The 23,620-nt window shown below is 37.3% G+C and overlaps 1 protein-coding gene and 2 pseudogenes across 1 annotated transcript in view; 1 reads left to right on the top strand and 2 right to left on the bottom strand.

Moving 5' to 3' along the window:
* The window catches only part of GLG1 (golgi glycoprotein 1), a 148,467-nt gene that overhangs the window by 19,161 nt on the left and 105,686 nt on the right, over positions 1-23,620 (top strand). The window lies entirely within an intron of this gene.
* Positions 7,124-7,905, bottom strand: LOC144309356 (proteasome subunit alpha type-2 pseudogene; annotated as a pseudogene).
* LOC144311584 (large ribosomal subunit protein eL36 pseudogene) lies at positions 15,588-15,876 on the bottom strand (annotated as a pseudogene).

Below are 23,620 nucleotides of genomic sequence, written 5' to 3'. Positions count from 1 at the left end.
TTTTTTTTTTTTAATAAAACAATTTATTTTTTTTTAATTTTTTTTTTTTTTTATTTATTTATGATAGTCACAGAGAGAGAAAGAGAGAGAGGCAGAGACATAGGCAGAGGGAGAAGCAGGCTCCATGCACTGAGAGCCTGATGTGGGATTCGATCCCCGGTCTCCAGGATCGCGCCCTGGGCCAAAGGCAGGCGCCAAACCGCTGCGCCACCCAGGGACCCCCAAATTGGAATTCTTTTTAAAAATTTGTGGTAGGGGTACCTGGGTGGGTCAGTGGTTGAGGGTCTGCCTTTGGCTCAGGTGGTGATCCCAGAGTCCTGGGATCAAGTCCAACATCAGGCTCCCCATAGGGAGCCTGCTGCTCCCTTTGCCTATGTCTCTGCCTCTCTCTGTGTGTCTCTCATGAATAAATACATAAAATCTTAAAAAAAATTGTGGTAAAATTCCCATTGTCTTTTTTGAATTTAGATATGATGTGAGGATAGGTTTATTTTATAAAGTTAGAGGAGTGTGACTGTTACAGTGTTTTTTTTTGTTTTGTTTTTAGTAGTGTTTAATCATGAACTGAGGTCCATTTCATTCTCTAAAAGCAGTAAATTTAGCAAAACTATTTGATAGTATTCCTCTCCCTGCAAAATTTTTGTGTGATATTTGTGGTTTTCTAGTGGTGTGGCACCTGCCTGTCTAATGTCCTCTTGTTTGTTTTTATCTTAATCTAGAGAACTTTAATAAGAAGCAGCTTTTTAGTTCAGGAGGTTCTTTGCATTGAAACATGAATAAAATTATGCCAGCATGGAATTAAATCACATAGAAGGTAGTGTAAGTTTTAAAAATAAAGAATCTTTAAAAATTTTGGTGATTTTTTTTTTCTCTATAAATCTTAACTGTATATATTATGAAAGATCCACCTGGGGAAAATATTATGCTTACCATTGGAATACACAGTTTAAATTATTGGATTAAAAAATGAGAAACTAAGCCACTGTATTGTGTTACACACTATATTTCATAAAGATTTTAGTATCATAGTATAGTGACACATCATGGTCTACTTTCTTTTTATTTTTAGATATATGTTTTGTATATTTTATTTTGTATAGAAATAACTTTTTGAAAAGGAAACATGCAGTTTCTTAATGGTATATTATTAGATTTTTTGATACTGAACTAGTTTTCATCTGTTGTTTTAGATGGTATATTTTAATTTGCCATGACTTTTCTTAGTCTATCATAATTAGAATTTAAGGACAAATTTAAAAAATGAAACTTTTCTGAAACTATGACCAATAAGAATGTTATAAATAATGATGTTAATCATATCTTCTAAGAAACACATCCTAGGAAATGGTTTGTAAATCTATTGCCAACAAAACTTGGTTCATTAATGTTAGGCATTTGTGATGCAATTCATCGTAACATTTGAAGGTAGTATTACTGGTGGTGGTTTACAAGGAACTTAGAATAAGGAGAGTCAAGAGAAGAATCAGTGTTTTTCAAAGCCATGACCAGTGGGAAGGGCTGCCTTGAGTAGCTGACATTAGTGTTTATGGCAAATTGAGCTCTTCAGTGAAATGTCTGCTTAGTTTAGAATTGTTTTTGAGAGAGATAGGAAGTCAGTGAAGATTATTGGCATCGCATGGTAAAATAGTTAAGGAAATTATTCTTGTGTGCGTTGTGGATTGAAGTAAAGAAAATCTGAAAGAGCACATTGAGTGAGCTGCTTTTGTAATTAAACGATGAAGTAAAGACCTGGACTATAGTGGAGTAGTAGGAGATGGGAATGGGGTTGATGGGAGACTCATTACTCAGGAAAAATTTAGATTGCTTTTGTTCATTTGACAAACTTGGATATATATTTACTCCATGTCCCAAGCTTAATGACAGATGATAGGAATATGGTGATTATCATACCCCTCACCTCCCACTCTGAAAAGACATGATCCCTACTCTTATGGAACTTACCATCTAGTGGAAAAGAGGTAGCCATTAAAGAATCACATACACACAAGTCACAAAATAAATGGAAAATTATAGCTATGATAAGTGCTGTGAAAGAAAATATGTGAATATTTGGCTATTCAGAGAGTCAGGAAATGTTTTCCTGAGAAAATGATGATGGAGCTGAAGGAAGAGTGGAGTTTAACCAGGTGACAAGAAGTCAAAGTTTAACTGCTAGGCTACCTCTAAGAATATATAATTCTTAGCTTGTGTTTAATTTGAAATGACAGCCAGGTATTTCAAGCAATTTCCAGTAAGAGGTTGTAAATTTGGAACTAAATCTTGAACTGAACCTAAGTTTTAGTTATTCAACTTAAAAGACTATAGTTGGAGGTATGAAATGAAAGTGGTTGAGGCCACTTAAAGAATGTGTAAGTAGAAGAGTATGATTGCAAGGACTGAGCCTGGAGAATGCTCACAATTGAGGGTTGGAAAGAGGCTTGTGGAGGGAATTATAGGGAACAGAAAGAGTGGTTGACAGTTAAAAGAAGATTTAGAAGAGTTTAATTGTGGAAGCCAAGGAGGGAAATTTTAGTTGTGGGAGCCAAGGAAAGGGAAATTTGAAAGGAGTTAGTAGTAATCACTAGGGTACATAGAATAATAGTTAAGGTTGATGACTGAGAAAAGAGCACAGTTTTGGTAAAATTGAGATAGAATAGTTTCTATAGAACCTAAATTTGAACTACTTGAAACTATTTTAGTCTATTTCAGGAGTTTGATAGTGGTAAGAGGTGAGACTATCTGGAAGGGAGGATGTTCCAGTTAAAGATTTTTCAAGATTAAGGAAATCTATTTTAGTTTAAAAGAAGCCAATAGAAAGTGATGGATTGGAGATGCTGAGGAGGAAGAAGATGAATATAAATACAAAGGAAGAAAGGAAGGGAGGAGATTCAAAATAGTTTGGTGACAGAAAACTTGATTTATTATTAGTATTATTTTTTCTTGGAGAACTTAAATTACATTTAAATTTAAATTTCACAAATCTGGGATCCCTGGGTGGCGCAGCGGTTTGGCGCCTGCCTTTGGCCTAGGGCACGATCCCGGAGACCCGGGATCGAATCCCACATAGGGCTCCCGGTGCATGGAGCCTGCTTCTCCCTCTGCCTGTGTCTCTGCCTCTCTCTCTCTCTCTCTCTCTTTCTCTCTCTCTCTGTGACTATCATAAAAAAAAAAAATAAAAAAAAAATAAATTTCACAAATCTTACCATTTCCCAAGAGAGTTGGCATCTCAGGTTGCTGTGATCCACAGAGTAAAGATTATTCTGCTTTTTGTCCTTTTCTCCTTCCTCAGAACTGCTTAATTCTGAAGTCAAATTTCAGCAAAAGTAAATAGAGATGTTTAGCTCTGTTGTCCAAAATTACTGTGTAATTGCTTTCTATATTGTCAACCCTGTCAATTAATATTGCAGGGTTGTTTTATTAATATTGGGGTGAAATCAAACACTTAGGGCTTTGTGCCCCACAAATAATGTTTAGTAAGCCTGGATGACCTCTAGGAAGGTAGATCAGAAATGACTTAAATGCCATTCGGGAGGTCCAGAATATTTGGGAAAAGGACCATAAGTAGTTACTCTAAAGAAGAATTGTAGCTTCAGATATGCAAAATGTCAGGATCACTGAGTGAACATTCTGGGGACACTTGGTTGGCTCAGTGGTTGAGTGTCTACCTCCAACTCAGGGCATGATCCTGGAATCCCAAGATCAAATCTCACATCGGGCTCCCTGCATGGAGCCTGCTACTCCTCCCTCTGCTTATGTCTCTACCTGTCTCTCTGTCTCTCGTGAATAAATAAATAAAATCTTAAAAAAAAAAAAAAGTGAACATTCTGGATTTAACTAGAAGTTTTTCACACCTGATCTTAGCCAAAAAGCCAAGAAATGACAGAAGTTTGTCACTACATTGTATAATACCTGAAGTTTATCAGTATGTCACCTGATGTTTTAAATATATATATATATATATATATATATATATATATATATATTTTTTTTTTTTTTTTTTTTTTTAAATTCACGAGAGACACAGAGAGAAAGAGGCAGAAGCAGAGGGAGAAGCAGACTCCATGCAGGGAGCCCGATGTGGGACTCCATCCCAGGACTCCAGGATCACGCCCTGGGCTGAAGGCAGGCACTAAGATGGGTGCTAAACCACTGAGTCACCCAGGGATTCCCATCTGATTTTGTTTCTTTGTACAACACCTGACTTCTTGGGCTCTTGAGTATATGTCCTTGCTTGCAGCAACACAATGTTGCATTCCCAGTTCCTAGACCAGTGCCTCTTTACATGCTCAATAAATCCTTAGTGGAAAAACAAAGTAATTTTTTTTACTGGCTGTGAGTAATTGGAAAATTATTTTCTCTGCCACTAATGCAAACAAGGAGTATCTTGTTTTGTATAGTTTATTTTCAAACTTGACATCTATCCTGTTTTTTGTTTGTTTAGAGAGAGAGTGTGTGTGTGAGTGTGAGGGTGGGGGCAGAAGGAGGGAGAAAGAGAGATTACTAAGCAGGCTCCATGCTCATCGCAGAGCCTGTCACAGGGCTCAATCTCAAAACTTAAGATCATGACCTGAGTCTGATAACGACTGAGTACCCAAGAGCCCCCTATTTGTTTTATTTATTTGTTTGTTTGTTTTTTATTTTATTTATTTATTTCCCCCTATTTGTTTTATTGTCGTACCAGCAGCGTACAAGTTCAAGAACAACCTAAAACTATGCCATCCATTTTTCCCCATTTTTTTTATTGTGATAAAATACATACAAATAGAATTTAGCGTTTTAACTATTTTTAAGTGTTCAATTCAGAATAGACTAAATACATTTACATTGTTATTAAGCTATCAATCACTGCCGTCCATCTTCAGAACTTTTAATCATCCCTAACTGAAACTCCCTAACTCCCCATTCTGCCTCCCTCCAGCCTCTGGCAACCACCATTCTTTATGTCTCTGAATTTTACTCCTGTAGTGCCTCGTGCCTCTTATAAGTAGAATCATAGAATATTTGTCCTTTTGTGTCTGGCCTATTTCTCTTAGCGTTAATGTCTTTAAGGTTCATCCGTGTTTGGCATGTAACAGAATTTCCTTATTTTTTAAGGCTGAATAATCATTACATTTTTACAACACCTAGTGTTTATCCATTCATCTATTAAACACATTGTGTTGCTTCTGCCTTTTGGCTATTGTGAATCATATTGCTAGGAACATGTGTGTAATAGTATCTGAGACCTTGCTTTCAATTCCTTTGGATATATAGTCAGAAGTGGAATTGCTAGATCATAAGGTAATTTTATTTTCATTTTTTTGATGAATGGGCATACTGTTTTCCATAGTAATGGCACCATTTTACATTACCACCAGCAGTGCACAGAGTTCCAATTTCTCCACACCCTCTCCAACACTTATTATTTTCCGTTTTCTTTTTTTTTCATTTTTAAAAACATCCATTCTAATGGATGTGAAGCGATATCTTACTGTGGTTTAGATTTGCATTTCCCTAATGATTAGTTTTGTCAGGCATTTTCATGTGTTTATTGGCCATCTGTATACCTCCTTTGGAGAATTGTTTATTCAGGTACTTTCCTCATTATTAGTTGGGTTTTTTGTTATTGAGTTGTAGGAGTTTGTTATGTGTTCTTGATATTAACCTCTTATCACATAAATGATTTGCAAGTATTTTCTCTCATCCCACAGGTTGCCTTTTCACTCTGTTGATTGTATACTTTGATGCACAGTTTTTTAATTCTGATGTAATCCGGTTTATCTGTTTTTGTTGTTGTGTGTGCTTTTGGTGTCATAGCCAAGAAATCATTGACAAATTCAGTGTTATAAACTTTGCCTGTCCTCTCTTCTAAGAGTTTGCAGTTTTAGCTCTTACATTTAGGTCTTGGATCCATTTTGAGTTAAATTTTGTACTTGCTATAGGGTAAGTGTACAGCTTTATTCTTTTGCATGAGGATATCCAGTTTTTCTAATACCATTTGTTGGAAATTCTGTCCTTTCCCCATTGAATGGTCTTGCCATCTTTGTTTAAAGTCATTTGATCATATATGCTAAAGTTTATTTCTGGGCTCTTTACTCTGTTCCATTGGTCTATGTGTCTTTATGCTAGCACCACAGTTTTAACTATTGTAGCTTTGTAATTAGTTTTGAAATCAATAAATGTAAGAGAGCTCAAACTTTGTTCAAGATTGTTTTGGGGCGGCCCTGGTGGCTCAGCGGTTTAGCGCCACCTTTGGTCCAAGGCGTGATCCTGGAGACCTGGGGATCAAGTCCCGCGTCGGGCTCCCTGCCTGGAGCCTGCTTCTCCCTCTGCCTGTGTCTCTGCCTCTCTCTCTCTCTCTCTCTGTCTCTCTCTGTCTCTATGAATAAATAAATAAAAATTTTTAAAAAAGATTGTTTTGACTATTCAGGGTCCTTTGAGATTCTATATGAATTTTTGGATGGATTTTTCAAAAAGCATTACTTAGATTTTAATAGGGATTGCATTTAATTGTAAATCTTTTTGGTGGTATTGGCAATATTGTCTTCCAACCTATGTACATGGGATATCTTCCCACTTATCTGTGTCTTTACTTTCTTTCCAGAATGTTTCGTGGTTTTCAATGTACAAGTCTTTCTCCTCTTTGGTTAAATATATTCCTATGTGTTTTTTTGATGTTATTGTAAATGAAATTGTTTACTTAGTTTCCTTTTAAAATCATTCATTCCCCTGAGTTTTTGACCTCAAGCTTGACCACACCTAGCCTGGAGCAATTGTCAGTTACAATTGCTATGTTCCTCTGGATGCTGGCTCCAGCGATGGTTTTCTTCTCCTGGGTTTTAGCATCCAGTAAGCTGTGATTCTCCGTATTTGCTTGTCTCTCCAATTTTTGGCAAGAGTTTGCCCTATGACTTGAGTTCTCTTCTGGATCTAAGAAGAGTTAATTTATAGTTAGTTCATCTTTTCTTGTGAGGATGGGAGTGATGAGAGTGATGGTTTCTTTTTATTGTTATTGTTTTGTTTTATTTTGTTTTTTTTTTTTTTGGATTTAACAGTTTATTATGATTTATAAGTATCATTTTAAAAACATCAGTCCATTAAACCATGTAGAAATAAGTATGCAAAAAGTCTGCAAAATAAAACATACTTTAAACATGTTTAAGTAGAGGGATTATCTGAAATTCCAGATTTTTCAGTCACTTGGTTATTATGCTATGGCAGCCAAGTAATCCTTAACTTCAGTTGAAGTGAGCCTTCTGAATCCAGCTTCATTGCAGATTCCAACCTCTATGTTGTCTTCTGTCATTTGCCCTTCAAAGCTTTCCTTTAGGGTTAATATGGCTGTATGAATGGCATCTTCAAGTTCCAGGTCTTCATTATATCTTTTCTCAAGGAAAGTCTTCCCATTCACATAGTTCTTTCCCATTGCTGTGGCTTTCCAGGCAAAGTAAGCTCCAGATGGATCTGACTGAAATAAGTAAGGTCGCCCCTCATTCCAACCACAAATTAGTAGGGAAACTCCAAATGGATGAACACCACCTGATTGAGTGTATTCTTGCATCACTGAAGCTACTCTCTGTACCAGCTGAGCTGTGGAAATGGGTTCTTGGTAAACAAGATAGTATTGCTGAGCAAGTTTTTGAGCTCTGTGCACAAGCACTCTGTAATCTGGGCCCATGTCACTATACACCAGGCCTGTGTGCTTGGTTAATTGGTTCTACTTTGTGGACACCTCACTCATCATACAGAATAGATTTCTGTTTCTTCTCAGTTGCTAATACCACACCATTTGCAGCTTTAATTCCCACTGAAGGGGCTCCTCCAGCTACAGCAGCCAAAGCATATTCAGTCTGGACAAGTTTACCAGATGGGCTGAATGTAGTCAGCGAAAAGCTGTAACCGCGCTCCGCCATCTTTACCTGGAGTCGGGAGTGATGGTTTCAAAGCACTTTATATATTGGCCCAGAAGCCAGAAGTTTTCTAGGCTCTCTTACACTTTTCTAGTTCTAGCCCTGCAATCACTCACTTCTCCAAGGAATTTTCTTTCCTTTTAGTGGAGAATGATATTTAGAAGCCAAGATTCAGGTGCTAGGTGTGCTCATTGCTTCTGAAGTTATTGCTTCAGCAGGCAAAGCAAGAAAAGTGTATGTGTGTGTGTTTGTATTTACATAAATACATTCGTATGTACATATACATATCCATATGTGTGTGTATATACACATAGACATCTAATCATATCTGTATATATAGACACACATGTTAAAAAGTGATTTTTTTTCATTTCAATGCCTCTGATACCACAGGATTCATTCTAGCTTTCTCCTTTTCCACGTTTATAATTTCCTTCTGTCACATAATAGGATATTAGGAAAACGTGGTTCCTATTATCAAGTTATTTATTTATTTGCTGAATCTGTAATAGACTTAAAATAATTTTAGAATGCTAAGCTATGCCATTGTGAGAAAACAAACCTCCTGGGATTCAGTATTTGTTTACAGCTCTTTTTGTCATTAGACTGAGTATATATAGTCAGAATACTGTTTTCATGAACCTTTTTTTTTAAGATTTATTTATTTATTTATTTATTTATTTATTTATTTATTTATTTATTTATGAGAGAGAGAGAGGCAGAGACACAGGAGGAGGGGGAAGCAGGCTCCATGCCGGGAGCCCGATGTGGGACTCGATCCCGGGACTCCAGGATCGTGCCCTGGGCCAAAGGCAGGCGCTAAACCGCTGAAACACCCAGGGATCCCCTTCATGAACCTTTAAAGTTATCTCCCTCCTCTTTACTTCTCTATTCTTCATGATTATGCTCATTTGAAATATAGTTAGGTTAATTTTCTTTCCTTCCCCTTCCCTTTCTCTCCTCTCTTTCGTCTTCCCTTCCCTTTTGGGAGAGAGGGAGCAGGGGCAGAAGGAGAGGGAGAGAGAATTTTAAACAGGCTTCACACTCAGCACAGAGCCTGATGCAGAGTTCCATCCATCTCATGACCCTGAGATCACAACCTGAGCCAAAATCAAGGGTGGGGCACCTAACAGACTGAACCATCCAGGCACTCTTTTTTTTTTTTTTCTTCTTTTAATTGCATTTTTGCCATCCTTCAGTCTTACTTTAAAAACTTTGAGTCCGTAAAAATAACATGGTTTTAGGGGCACTTGGATGGCTCAGTTGGTTAAGCATCTGCCTTTTGGCAGATCAGGTCATGATCTCAGGGTTCTGGAATTGAGCCCCACATCTCATGCTCCCTGCTCAGTGGGGAGTCTACTTCTCCCTCTCCCTCTGCCCTTCCCCCTGCTCATGTTCTCTCTCCCTCCCTTTTTATCAAATAAATTTTTAAAAAATCTTAAAAAAAAAACATTCTGAATTGCCTTCCTGCTATGCCTTTTATCCCATTCCCATCCCTCCATTCATTGCTGCACATTCTCTGGGTAGCCAGTCTGTTTATAATTTATACTTTGTTTATGTACAAGTGAGCAGATACTGTGTATTTTCTTGTTTTTCCTTCATTCTTACCCAAAAGTTAGCATAGTTGATCTCTTTTGCACTTTGCATTTTTTCTTTTTTCTTTTTTTTTTTTGCACTTTGCATTTTTTCATTTAACATTATATCTTGGAAATCACTTTAAATCAATTCATAGAGATCTTCCATTGTTTATTCAGCCACTTTCCTATACATGAGTATAAAAGTTATTTCCCATATTTCACAGTTAGGAACAATTCTACCCTGAAATGCCCTGTATTTAATGTATTTTTATATTGTTGGAGGTACTGTTTCTAGAAGTGCCATTTTGTTGGCTTTTGTTACTGCAGCATCAGAATATAAGTTCCAAAGCAAATTAAAATTTTTTGAAGTTTTGTACAATTTATTGTTCACAAGCAGTTAATTTTTCAAAAACCTATTAATAGATGACTCCCAAGTACTGCTACTGGGTGATGTAAACTGGCTGAAAAATCTCACTATCTGAATTGCTTTAGAAGCTAAACACGCAGAAAATTTGAACCAGGAAGACTCTCCTATCTCAGGAAGTTATGTTCAAGTTCATTAACTCACTTTAAGTCACAAAACATTATATACTATTTCATAATTATTTTTCTTAATTAGTTCTTAGTTGTAATTTTTGGGGAAAGGTTGTCATGTATATCTCTGCAAGTAATATGAAGTACATATTACAAGTACATACTTGTTAGAAAAAAATCTAGACATATATTAACAAGACTTAAAGTTTTAAAAATCGGTGCTTGATTTAAAAAACAAAACCATCACAGCATTTATTGTTAATATGGCTTTGTTTCTCAAGGACTTTTCTGTGTTGAACTGTTGCTTTTCTTTTACCCAACTCTTAGATCTCCTGTTATTCAGATAGGCCTAGAAAAGCCTCACTGGGGTTTTTTTTATCTGTACTAAGAGCAATGTTTTCAATTTAGTTCTTTGATTTAGCATCTTTAGTAGCCTTTCATTTAGGTCTGTGTTTTTAAAAAATAGTGCAGCATTAGCTTCAGCTATTTTGGAAGTGTTATGCTAATACCTTTACATAAAGATCTCTTGAGTTTTTAAAATAGTTCGTGCATTTAATTTCTCACATCATGGTTATGTTGTTAGTACTCAACTAATACTGGGGCAGCCTTGAACCCTCTGATTCAGGATCCCATTGCATTTATGGGGATTATTAAGAGCTAACTCTTAACATAGAACTTTCAGGACCAGAATACATTTACCTATTTTTAACTAGTTAAATATTACTTAAATGCCTTGTAAGATGAAAAATTGTTTCAAAGGTCTTTTCTTAAATCTTATTCTAACTGGAGGACTCAAGATAATCTATGTAAATGGTATTTGGGAAGAATTTAAGAAAACAAAACCAAACTGTTATCTCTAGACTAGGTAATTTTTTGTACTGAACCATAACACAGCAGAATAGGAATACAAGTTCAGAAAATGCTCACATATTCGCATAGACACCATACGTCCTGGCAGGCATATGATTATTGGAGTAATACATACATAGTTTTAATACATGGTTGTAGAAGTCAGAGTGCTACCAGGTTTATAATAGAAAATGGTAATCTATTTTAGCACTTCCCACTTTTAGCTCTTTTAGCTCTTTATTCTTGCATTTATTTAATTTTTAAGTAGAATACTTATGCTGTCTTTTGGTTTTGTAAAAATATTACACATTATTGATTTCTTACAAATGATTTACATTTAGTCTTTATAAAACACACTTCACAGTATTTACTCTGAAATTGAACTTCATAGAGCAAGAAATCCTACAAAGCTAAAGCAACATCTTTTGTATTAGTGCTGCCCAGTTTGTACTTGATTATAAAAGGAAAAATAAATTCATTGGTGAGTTTTATATAAATGATGTAGACTCTGCTGCACCACAGACAGTATTCAGACAAGTCTGTAGCTGTAGCATATGGCATTAATTGGCTGACTTCTGCAGAAAGCTTTTACCTACTTTAATGAGATCAATTTTGGTCCATTTCCTTTTTGTCTCTGATTCATCAATCATGAATCATCAACATACTCATATAAGTAAACAGTTTTTTTAAAGAGAGATCAAACTCGTTGCTACTTAGATCTGATTGGTTAAAAAAACAAAAGCAAACAAAAAAACCAACCTAAAAGTTGTGTTTTATTCATTCTTTCTGTTTTAACAGAGAACAGGGAACAAATCTAAGTTCTTGCTATAAGAATGTTTTGGTGTGAAGTCAGAATACTTAAGAGTATGACATGTGATACCCTTAGTTTGGTATTTTACAATTTTCATCATTGTATTTGAGATTCTTATTACAGATTACAGTGTATGAGCTGTGTTTATTTTGCACTGCTGGACAAGTAAACTTAACTTTGCAAACAAAGGTCTTTGTTAGAAAACATTTCTAGAGGGACACCTGGGTGGCTGAGCGTCTGCCTTCCACCCAGGGCGTGATCCTGGAGTCCCGGGATCCAGTCCCGCATCCGGCTCCCTGCATAGGGCCTGCTTCTCTGTCTGCCTATGTCTCTGCCTCTCTCTCTGTGTCTCTCATGAATAAATAAATAAAATTTTAAAGAAAAAAAAAACGTTTCTAGAGTCTACCTTTGGGGATTTCCTTTGTGATTCAAACAACTTATCAGAATAGGTTTACTTAAAATTTGTGTGAATGGTAGTTTTTAAATTGGGAAATACTTTCATCTAAATAGAAACAGCTATGGGTATAGTTTGACAGATTTTTCTGAATTGGTATTCAATTTTAAAATTTCTTTTAATAACTCTTGAAAACATCATTTATATAAAACTCACCAGTGAATATATTCTTCCTTTTATAAGCAAATACATATTGGGCAGCCCTAATACAAAAGTTGTTGTGTTAGCCTTGGCATTTTCCTGATTTTAGAGATTAATTTCTCTTTTTTGATGTTTATCAGAGCCTGTATGTATAGGCTTTGCTCTTTGCAAAGTGAATAGGATAATCCTCTGAAAGTTATTTTTTGTGCATTTTTATTGAAGCCCAGGGTTGTGGAGGGTTGGGTCCTATGTATAGAGTATGATAGAAGTCATTAGAAAAAATGATTTGACCTCAATAAGATCTCAGTGTCTATTTTCCTGAATTAGACTTGGTTTCTCCGAGAAGTAAAAATACGAAATAGTTCTTCAGCCACTCATTTAGGTTCCTATGCATAAATAAACAGAAACTTGTCAAAGATTAGATTTTTTTAAAAAAGATTTTATTTATTCATGAGAGACACAGAGAGGGGGAGGGGCAGAGAGAGGCAGAGACATAGGCAGAGGGAGAAGCAGGCTCCTTGCAGGGAGCCTGATTAGGGACTCGATCCCAAGGACCCCAGGATTATGCCCTGAGCCAAAGGCAGATGCTCAACCACTGAGCCATCCAGGCATCCCCAAAATTATATTTTTAAATGAAGAGAATAAAAAGTAAAATTTTTCTTCCTTAAGCTTAATTGATATTTTTGGCTTAGTTCTTGTTAAAACATTTTGGAAACCTGTTAAATTAAAATCTGGAGTAGATCTGTTCTCATTTCCTCAGCATCCCTGTTTTATGAAGCACCCATTTATGCCCATTTATATCTTAGACTAGAAATTAGCAATCTATAGCCCATGGGCCAAACCCAGCTCACCAGCTCACAGCCTGTTTTTTTTTATGTTTTTGGAGGGAAGAATAGTTTTTACATTTTATATTAACTAATTAAATTAATTAAGATTTTATTTATTTTTTCATGAGAGACAGAGAGAGAGAGAGAGAGAGGCAGAGACACAGGCAGAGGAGAAGCAGGCTCCATGCAGAGAGCCTGACGTGGGACTCGATCCGGGGTCTCCAGGATCACGCCCTGGCTGCAGGCGGCGCTGAACCGCTGCGCCACCGGGGCTGCCCGGCTGAGAGTTTTAATACAGTAGACAGCTTCTGGCAAAAATCCCATGGTTACCTGGTTATAATGCTTTGTTATTTATCATATTTTATTGACTGTAAAGTGTACTTTTTATTTTTCACCTTAACATCTTGAAATCAGGATCCATCTTAAATTCCATGACATAGTTATGATTGGCAGAGTTTTTTCCTCCAGTGATAGATGAAATAATGGTGCATCTTAAAATCAATACGGTATGGCTTTTGTATATTCTACTCATTGATAATATCTCTTAAGTGCTTCGTTTTCTTATTCCTTATGTTAATTCCACCCCTTCTTAATTTGCTGTTAGGCCATAATTCATTATTTTGGAAATCTTTCATCATTTAAGGGTTTGCTTTGAGAGTTATTTTAATTCTGAGATTGGTGTATTGATTTAGATCAAAGCACCATCAACCATATCTAGTCAACAGAACAATTTAGGAAAATGAACAGTTAACATAGAGTGTTTTGAATAGCATACTATTCTGATCTGTTACTGGTTGCAGATGGCCTGGGGCTGGTCTTTAATATTAGCTACTATTTTGCTAAAGAGACTGTAGAAGAACATTAACTAGAAAACCTTTTTAGCTTTAGCCTTAGCTAAGACTTTCTTGAATGCTTGTAACTGGGAACACCTTATAGTAATACCTGTTGATGGAAAATCGGCAGCGGCGTGGTCTTAGAGTCCTGGGATCGAGTCCCACATCGGGCTCCCTGCAAGGAGCCTGCTTCTCCCTCTGCCACTGTCTCTACCTCTCTGTGTGTGTCTCTCATGAATAAATAACTAAAATCTTAAAAAAAGAAATTAACACAGTAATTGTTTTAAGACCTTAAGTATCTCCTAATGTGAGCCCCTTTGTATTAACAGAGAGAGTATGTTTTTAAAATCTTATTTCAGAAGAAAAATCAGAAGTCAATAATTCAAAAAAAAGGCAATCCAAATAGCAGTGGAAAGGAAGTCGGAATTAATGCCAACTTTAAATATACAGGCATTACATTTTTTAATTTAAGTTAGTGATTCAAGCTGTAGTTGCAACCTGGGGTGATTTTAAACTATCAGTACCTGGATATCTCAGGTAAATTAAATCAGAATGTCTGGGAGTGGTTGCTGACATTGAAATTTTTTAGTTATTGTATTACAAAAGCAGCTGGTAGTAAATTTTTTTCATTCTATTACTGTATTACAACAGCATTATTTTTATAGATTTACCCATGTACTTAGCCCCTTCTTTACTCCTCATGCCTTCTTGCATCTTTGATCTTCCATCTGGGACCACTTTCGCTCTGCCTACAGTACATTCTTCAGTACATCCTTCCTTTAGTGAGGGTCTCCTGGTGGCCAGCTGTCAGGTTTTGTTTGTCTGGAAAGGTCTTTATTCTACCCTGTTCTTAAAAGATATTTTTGTTAGGTCTAGGTATCAATTATCTATTTCTGGGTAACAGACCATCCCAAAGTCAGTGACTGAAAAACAACAACTGGTTCCCCATGTATCTGTAGGTTAGCAGTTTGGGCAGGGCTCAGTGAGATGGCTTGTCTCTGGTCTACATCGTATCAGCTCAGCTTATTCATCTGTAGTCACTTGTCAGGTCAGCTGGGGGCTGGGCAGTCATATGTCTGCTGTTCTGCTATAGAAATGGCAAGTTCCAATGCACAAGCATTTTTCAAGCTCATATTTGCTGATGTCAGAGCAAAGGAGAGCAAGACCAGTGGCCAAGATTCCAAAGAGTAGAGGAATTAAGACTCTATTTCTCAATGGGAAGGGTGGCGATGTCATATTTAAAGGAGTGTGGAGTGTGTGTAAAGAAATGGGAGAGATTTATGGCTTAAAAAAATCTATTACAGTATATAGAATTTTAGGTTGGAATATTTTTTCTTTTTAGCACACTTTCTTCTTTCCACTGTCTTTTGACTTTCACTGTTGTGCTATTGAGCAGTCAGTTCCTGTGGCTTCTTTTCAGATATTCTTTGTGTTTTCTCATTCATTATAATTTGTCTAGGTGTGAATTTCCTTTTATTTGGCTTTATTGAATTTCTTTTGATTTAGTGTCTTTCATCCATTCTGGAAAATTCTTAGCCATTATCTGCCTCTGTCCCACTCTTTCTGTTCTTCTTTTAGAACTTCACTTAACAGAAAACTTCTTTTTCTTGCTGTTTTCCTATGTTAATTTATTTCTGTGAGGGTTTTATTATATACAGAGTGGGGAGAGGGCTCAGTCTTTGGCAGCTGCTTTCCTCTTGGCAGCCAGGACTTCACTCAGTTCCTGTTTGCTTTCTCTTGGCATGGATGTGTGTCCACTTTTCTTGATGATCTTGAGGGCATACTTGTCCTTGGAGATTCGAACAGCTCTAAGGTAGTCTCCTTGTATGAGCAAAGCCACATAACTCTCCGATCATGTCCCTTAGGAATTTGGTGTGCATGGTGAGGTGTCCACGGTGGTGGCTGTGCCTCAGCTGGCTCATGTTTTGGGTTGTGTGGCCCTTCTTGAGGCCTGTGGCCATGGATCATCACAGAACTATGGTGGCTGTTCTTCAACCGCTGCTGCGGTGTAAGGCTCTGCATTAATTAATTTCCACTTCTTGCTACATTCTGAATAATTTGTTTGACTTACCTTCTAGTTTACGAATTTGTTCTTCTATTATATCCAGCTGCTTAACTCTACTTTTTTTTTTTAAAGAATTTGAGAGAGAGCACAAGTTAGGGGAGAGGGTAGAGAGAGAGGGACAAGCAGACTCCCTACTGAGGAGGGCTTGATCCCAGGACCTCGAGACCATGGCCTGAGCTAAAGGCAGTTGCTTAGCTGACTGAGCCACCTAGGCATCCCTCTTTGCTACTCTTTTTAAAACTAAATTACTGGGACACCTGGGTTGCTCAGCAGTTGAGCATCTGTCTGCCTTTGGCTCAGGGCATGATCCTGGGATCATGTCCCACATTGGGCTTCCTACATGAAACCTGCTTCTCTCTCTGCCTATGTCTCTATCCCTTCCTCTGTGTCTTTCATTAATAAACAAATAAAATCTTTTTTTTTTTAATTTTTATTTATTTATGATAGTCACAGAGAGAGAGAGAGAGAGGCAGAGACACAGGCAGAGGGAGAAGCAGGCTCCATACACCGGGGGCCCGACGTGGGACTCGATCCCGGGTCTCCAGGACCGCGCCCTGGGCCAAAGGCAGGTGCCAAACCACTGCGCCACCCAGGGATCCCAATAAACAAATAAAATCTTAAAAAAAAAAAAACCAACTGGGGATCCCTGGGTGGCGCAGCGGTTTGGCACCTGCCTTTGGCCCAGGGCGCGATCCTGGGGACTCGGGATTGAATCCCACGTCGGGCTCCCAGTGCATGGAGCCTGCTTCTCCCTCTGCCTGTGTCTCAGCCTCTCTCCTCTCTCTGTGTGACTATCATAAATAAATAAAAATTAAAAAAAAAAAAACAACTAAATTACTGTAGTTCATCATTTTTTCCCTTTTTTATTAAAATATAATTTACATGCAGTAAAATTCACTTTCATGTGTGCGTGTGCATGCAGTCTTGTGTTTTAATGCATGCATAGATTCATTGTCTATATATCTATGTGTTTGCCAATATCACACTTTTTTTTAAAGATTTTATTTATTGAGAGAGCACACATATGTGAATGGGGGAGGAGCAGAGGAAGAGGAAGAGAGAATCTCAAGCAGACTTCATGTGGAGTGCAGAGCCCAATGCAGGGCTCCATCTCAAAACACTGAGATCATGACCAGAGCTGAAATCAAGAGTCAGATGCTGGGGATCCCTGGGTGGCTTGTGGTTTGGCACCTGCCTTTGGCCCAGGGTGCAATCCTGGAGACCAGGGATTAAGTCCCGTGTCGGACTCCTTGCATGGAGCCTGCTTCTCCCTCTGCCTGTGTCTCTGCCCCTCTCTCTCTCATGAATAAATAAAATAAAATCTTAAAAAAAAAAAAAAGCAGCACAAGTAATGATAAACTGGAATCTGTTAGAGATGTATTTGAAATCTGAGATCAGGGACACCTGGGTAGCTCAGTGGTTGAGTGTGTCTGCCTTTGGCTCAGGTCGTGATCCTAGGGTCCTGGGATTGAATCCTGCATTGGGCTCCCCCAGCAAGGAGGAGCCCAGTGCAATCCTGCTTCTCCTTCTGCCTGTCTCTGCCTCTCTCTCTGCGTGTCTCTCTCATGAATAAGTAAATAAAATCTTTAAGAAAAAAATCTGAGATCAGTATTTACAAGATGGATGTGTTCTGGGTTTGTCATTGACAGCTGATAAATAGCTAGCTATTTATACTTTAGCTGATAAATAGCTAGCTATGTATACTTTCAAACCTAGGAAAATATAGAATAACTATTTGGGTGTACTGTGTTAAAAGAATATTAAGATTTCTAGTAAAGTTTTCTGCTTTTACCATATTCTGCCCTAAATTCTTCATGAAGTAATATAAAAATAGTAAATAATCATTTACTTAATATTTTTCCTAGTATTCTGAAGGTTAAGTATAGCAATTAGGATTGTTCTGTTATTAAAAAAAAAAAAAAGGATTGTTCTGTTATCTCTGTCAAATAGTTCTGGTAACTGATATTTTTAAAGATATGTTTGTCTTTCTGTTCTCATTCAACATGTCTTATTTTGTAGTATGTTTATTTTTACTGTATGTCACTCATTGTCTTTTGGGAAATTATTTGTAGGAATGATTTGGTGCCTAAGATAAAAGTGCTGTTTTTCAGAAAAGGATTTTTATTTGCTTCTGTCAGGCAGTTCTGACCCCTGCCAGTCCAGGACCACCTTAAGTCATTTTCATAGTCTTGAGGTTTTCTGAAATGGCCAGACAATGCAAATCTGTGGAAGGGATGGTTTACTTGTAGTTTTTCCTAAAAGTGTAGCCTTTTGAGATTCCAACTTAAAGGAGGAACATCTCTTATTAGACTTTCCACCTTGGGCAGATCTTTGTTTCTGCCCACATAGCCCTTCAAAAAAGGAGGCCCCATTTTGATCAGTTTAGCAAGACTCTTCAAGGCAAAAATAGATTTTGAGTTTTCCTGTTTTTGGGTATCCCCCTTTCAGCAATGGCTTGACAATATCTATAATATTGTTATTAGCTGTTAGTTGCTTTTAAGATTTTTTAATCTTTCACCATTTTTAGTTGATTATAATTTGAGGGTCATTCCAAATAATCCAAACCACCATTACAAGAAATGGATTACCATGTCTTTTTTTTTTTTTTTTTTTTAAAGCTTCCCTATTAGTTTACATGTATACTAGGTTTAGGATACTATTGATTAAGCAAATAGAAGATATTTGTAGAACTATAAGAATTAAATAGGTGGGGGGTCACATTTTAGGAGCGAGAGTCCAAGAGTCCTTAAAACCATTGAGTGAATACCATTTACCTCATCGTAGATGGAACTGGGGGTTTATTATGCTGAGTGAAATGTTAATCAGAGAAAGACAATTATATGATTTCATTCATATGTGGAATGTAAGAAATAGTGAAGGGGACCATAAGGAAGGAGGGGAAACAATGGGGAAAAATCAGAGAGGAAGACAAATCATGAGAGATTCTTAATTTTGGGAAACAAACTGAGGGTTGCTGAAGGCGGGAGGTGAGTGGCAGGATGGGATACCTGAGTGATGGGCGTTAAAGAGGGCATGTGATGTGATGAGCATTGAGTGTAATACTAAATGATGGCAAATTGAATTTAAATTTTAAAAGTTAAAAAATCATTTGGTATAATGTTCATTTCAGTTTATTTTATTTATTTTTTTTAAAGATTTTATTTATTCATGAGAGACACAGAGGAGAGGCAGAGAGACACAGGCAGAGGGAGAAACAGGCTCAAGGCAGGGAGCCCCATGCGGGAATCGATCCCAGGTCTCCAGGATCACGCCCCAGGCCAAAGGCAGGCGCCAAACCGCTCAGCCACGCAGGGATCCCTCATTTCAGTTTAAACACGCACATCAGACAAAAACTTGATTTTCTTCAGTTAATAAAAGGATGAAACCAAATATTTTTGTTATCTTTGGGGCTTTTGAGTTGGACAAATATATTTGTGGTTGTGCTTACCAGTATGGAAAATTGAGGCTTGGTATGAAAAAAAAAATATTACCAAAACCCTTATTAATGGCTGCTATAGTGCCTGGATGACAGAATATGACCCACCCCATACTCATGAGCTGTGACATGCCTAGTGGAAATGTAAGGTTCAACTTTTTTTTTTAAAAAAGATCTATTTAAGAGAGAGAGTGCACGTGTGCATGTACACACAGTAGGGGGGGAGGGGCAGAGGCAAAGGGAGAAAGAATCTTAGGCAGACTCCATGCAGAGGACAGAGTCCACATGAGGCTTAATCTAATGACCCTAAGATCACGACCTGAACCAAAACTGAGAGTCAGACGCTTAACTGTGCCACCAAGGCACCCCTAAGGTTCGACTCATATTAACCTTATTTTGAAGGAAGCTTACTCTAGTAATTTTTTATTTTATTTATCTATATTTATTTTAGAGTTCAAGGTTGTTTTTTGTTTGTTTTTTACAATGAGCTATTTTTCTAAATTACCTTATATGTAGCAAAGCAATTGTAATTTGACATTCTCCAGTCTAAATTGACAGGTGAGATGTGAAAGGATGTCTAGATATCTAATTATTTTGTTTCCTAAAGACTTTTTCCCTTCCACTAAAAACAAACAGGTCTTTCATACCCAGTTATTTTCTGTTACATTTACACACTGGTATAGCCAGGGAAATGACAAGTTTTTTCTAAACACTTAACAAGGAGCTTTGCTTGCTACTCCTCTTTAAGAATGTGGTTTATGGGTGCTTGGGTGGCTCAGTGGTTGAGCATCTGCCTTTGGCTCAGGTCATGATCCTGGGGTCCTGGGATTGAGTCCCACATCAGCCTCCCTATAGGGAGTCTGCTTCTCCCTCTGCCTGTGTCTCTGCCTCTCTCTGTGTATCTCTCGTGAATAAATAAATAAAATCTTTAAAAAAATAGAATGTGGTTTATTATGTTGCTCTTGACTATACAAGCTAGGAATTAAGGTATTTAAGTATTATAGGAAGGTCATATATTTTAGTAATTTATAGTAGGCTGTTGCTATGATTCTTGGCTTTGGTAGTCTCAAATTAGATGTCTTTTCTTGAGCAGCAAAATAAATGGTTTAGAGCAGTGCGTCAGAGACATGGCAGAAAGTAGATCAAATTGGTGTGGTGAATAGAAGCTTAAGAGCAGGAATTTATGTTCACAGTTATATTGAATCTTGCAATTGACAAAGGCAAAAGAAGAAATTAATTAATGTAGTTGTGCCATAAGGAGTGAAATTTTTGCCCTTTATGTGATTTGACAACTCTGTGTGCCTTGTAACATGTTTTAGTTTATTATGCATTAAAGTCAATACTGATGTTTACATTTTGCACAGTGAATTAATTATGTTGAGGATCATTGTCAGCCTAGATAGTCACTATAAGTCAAGTTGGAGTTATTCCAAACATTGAATAATTCACAATGCTATGAGTTGAAAAATTGAGTGTGTTAATATTTATTAGATTATAAACATTAAAAAAATATTTTATTTATTTATTCATGAGAGACACACAGAGAGAGGCAGAGACCTAGGCAGAAGGAGAAGCAGGTTCCATGTCGGAAGCCGGATGCGGAACTCGATCCCGGGACTCCAGGATCATGCCCTGAACCAACGGCAGATGCTCAACCTCTGAGCCACCCAGATGTCCCTAGGCTATAAATACTTTTTATATATTCATGAGAGACACACACACAGAGGCAGAGACACAGGCAGAGGGAGAAGCAGGCTCCCTGCAGGGAGCCCGATGTGGGACTGGATCCTGGATCCTGGGATCACGCCCTGAACTGAAGGCAGATGCTCAACCTCTGAGCCACCCAGGCGTCCCAGCTATGAACATTTTACCACATTTTTACATCAGTGATCCAGCCCCACTTCTGTTCCTGTACTTGTCTTTTTAATACTTTTTTTTTTGTTTTTCTCCTAACTCTTGCATCTTTATAGTAGTTGCTGCATCAACAACCAGCAGGCACAAAACTGTTTTTTTTGTTAGTTTCATTTCACAGACCTATCTCCAACGAAACAAACATGATGACTTCTTTCCAGGGGTACTTAGATGTCATCAGCTTCTGGGTCTTCCAGAGAGACGTTTTATTTTTAATAGTCCTACAAAACTCATGTGATTTGTTCTGCTATGAGACTATCATTGCAGATATCGTGTGGGATTTCAGCATTATATAGGTTTAGCCAGAGATCTGTTACTAGAATTTGTGTAATATTAAGATATAAACTTAGTAGTTTGCCATCTGCCCATTAAAAAGTAGATGAGACTTCAAATAAGCAGGTGAAAATTTAGTAACTCTTTTAGGCCTTACTGAAGAATGTAATTTAGAAGGCAGAGAGATCCCATGGTGATTAGAAAATAAGTGATACCAAAGTATGTCATGTTACTTTTGGAAAATTAGAAGTTGTTCTTCAGAATAAACAGACTGTAGAGTAATATGCTTTAATGTCTTAAAAGTACTCTGTTTCTTTTTCCTGTATCATCTTAAACTTGACTGAGTGACTTCATTGCACTTAGCATTTACTGTGTCTTTATTTTTAAAGAAATGCGGTTGTATTTGGAAAAAAGACTTTTTCTGTGTTGTCATTACTACTTTAAATAAACATGGGCTAGACCAAAGATAATAACATTATTCTAATGTTTCCTTCATCTTTGTTTTATCCAAGTGAGATTTAAGTAAGAAGTACATGTTCCTCACTAAATCAGTTAGGGGTTATGATTCTTTTGTGGTAACAGGAAGCCCTATCCAAACTAGGTTAAGCTAAAAAGAGAATTTGCTTCATATAACTATAATAAGGAAGAACACTGGCTTCGGGCTTAGCTAGATATTAGAGCTCAGCTCTTAGCTGTTTTCATTTTTCTCTTCCCTCTGCTTCTGGATTGGCTTCCTTCATAGCCTCTAACTGGCGGTGAGGTAGCCAAAGTAGCTCTTATCCCTACTCCATCTGTGCCAGCATTATTTGCAAATGTTTTATTGTTTATCACTAAGTCCCTAAAACACTTAGGAATGTTACATGTATAGTTTGAAATTGAAATCATTTGATTTACCTTCCCAAGAATGAAGTCCCACCTGAAGTGCTGGAACAGAGTAGGATTAAAAGTGGGAGAGACAAGCAGGAGCTCACTGTGTGTAATAGGATTTGAATATTAGAAGCAGTGATTTTTGTCTTTGGGAGTTTTAATTTCTGAGGTGACCCAAATCCAGGATCAGTCCTATGTCCTAGGAGACTGTAATGTTTTTACTTCACTTCCTTCATTAGAATACTACAGAGATACCTGTCACTTCTCTTAATTTCTCATTCTGAAGAGCTGGCATCACAAACACCACTGAACCACTCTGAGCTAGGCTAGAGATGAGGGAGATGTTCAAAATACAGGTGACTTACTGTGTTCTTTCCACTGAAAAACAAAGGAGACAAAAAATTCTCTCCATCTGAAAGGCAAGTCCAGGAGTCCAGTGCTCTTGTTTCATACAATGAATTATAACTCTCAGCTGTTAATCAGTCCTCAACAATAAATTTGAGAACTTGTTAATAACGAAGTTTTAGTGTTTTGCTGATTTAAACAGTTTTTAACCTCTATGCAATCATATCTCTATATTAAAAATAAGAATTTAAAACCCTTTCCAGTCAGAAATGTTATTAGCATTTTATAAAAGCAAGGAAAAGTAAATGACATTTGGGGAGCTCACACTTTATTTCCTCAGCAAAAATAAACACTGTCCCCTTCCCTGCCCCCCCCCCCCTTTTGTCCTACCATCCTTTATTTCTTGTGTTAAATAGTTGGCAAACCATTACTACATTATCTCCTGCTTGCAGGTCAAGAGACAGGATTGGGTCCCTGTGGTATAGTATGTCATTTTATTTTTTTTTTTATTTTTTATTTTTTAATTTATTTTTTATTGGTGTTCAATTTACTAACATACAGAATAACCCCCAGTGCCCGTCACCCATTCATTCCCACCCCCCGCCCTTCTCCCCTTCTACCACCCCTAGTTCGTTTTCCAGAGTTAGCAGTCTTTACGTTCTGTCTCCCTTTCTGATATTTCCCACACATTTCTTCTCCCTTCCCTCATATTCCCTTTCACTATTATTTATATTCCCCAAATGAATGAGAACATATAATGGTTGTCCTTCTCTGACTGACTTATTTCACTCAGCATAATACCCTCCAG

The sequence above is a fragment of the Canis aureus genome, chromosome 3 (assembly GCF_053574225.1).
Source record: "Canis aureus isolate CA01 chromosome 3, VMU_Caureus_v.1.0, whole genome shotgun sequence".
Lineage (NCBI taxonomy): Eukaryota > Metazoa > Chordata > Mammalia > Carnivora > Canidae > Canis > Canis aureus.
This window is presented reverse-complemented; position numbering and strand designations above follow the sequence as displayed.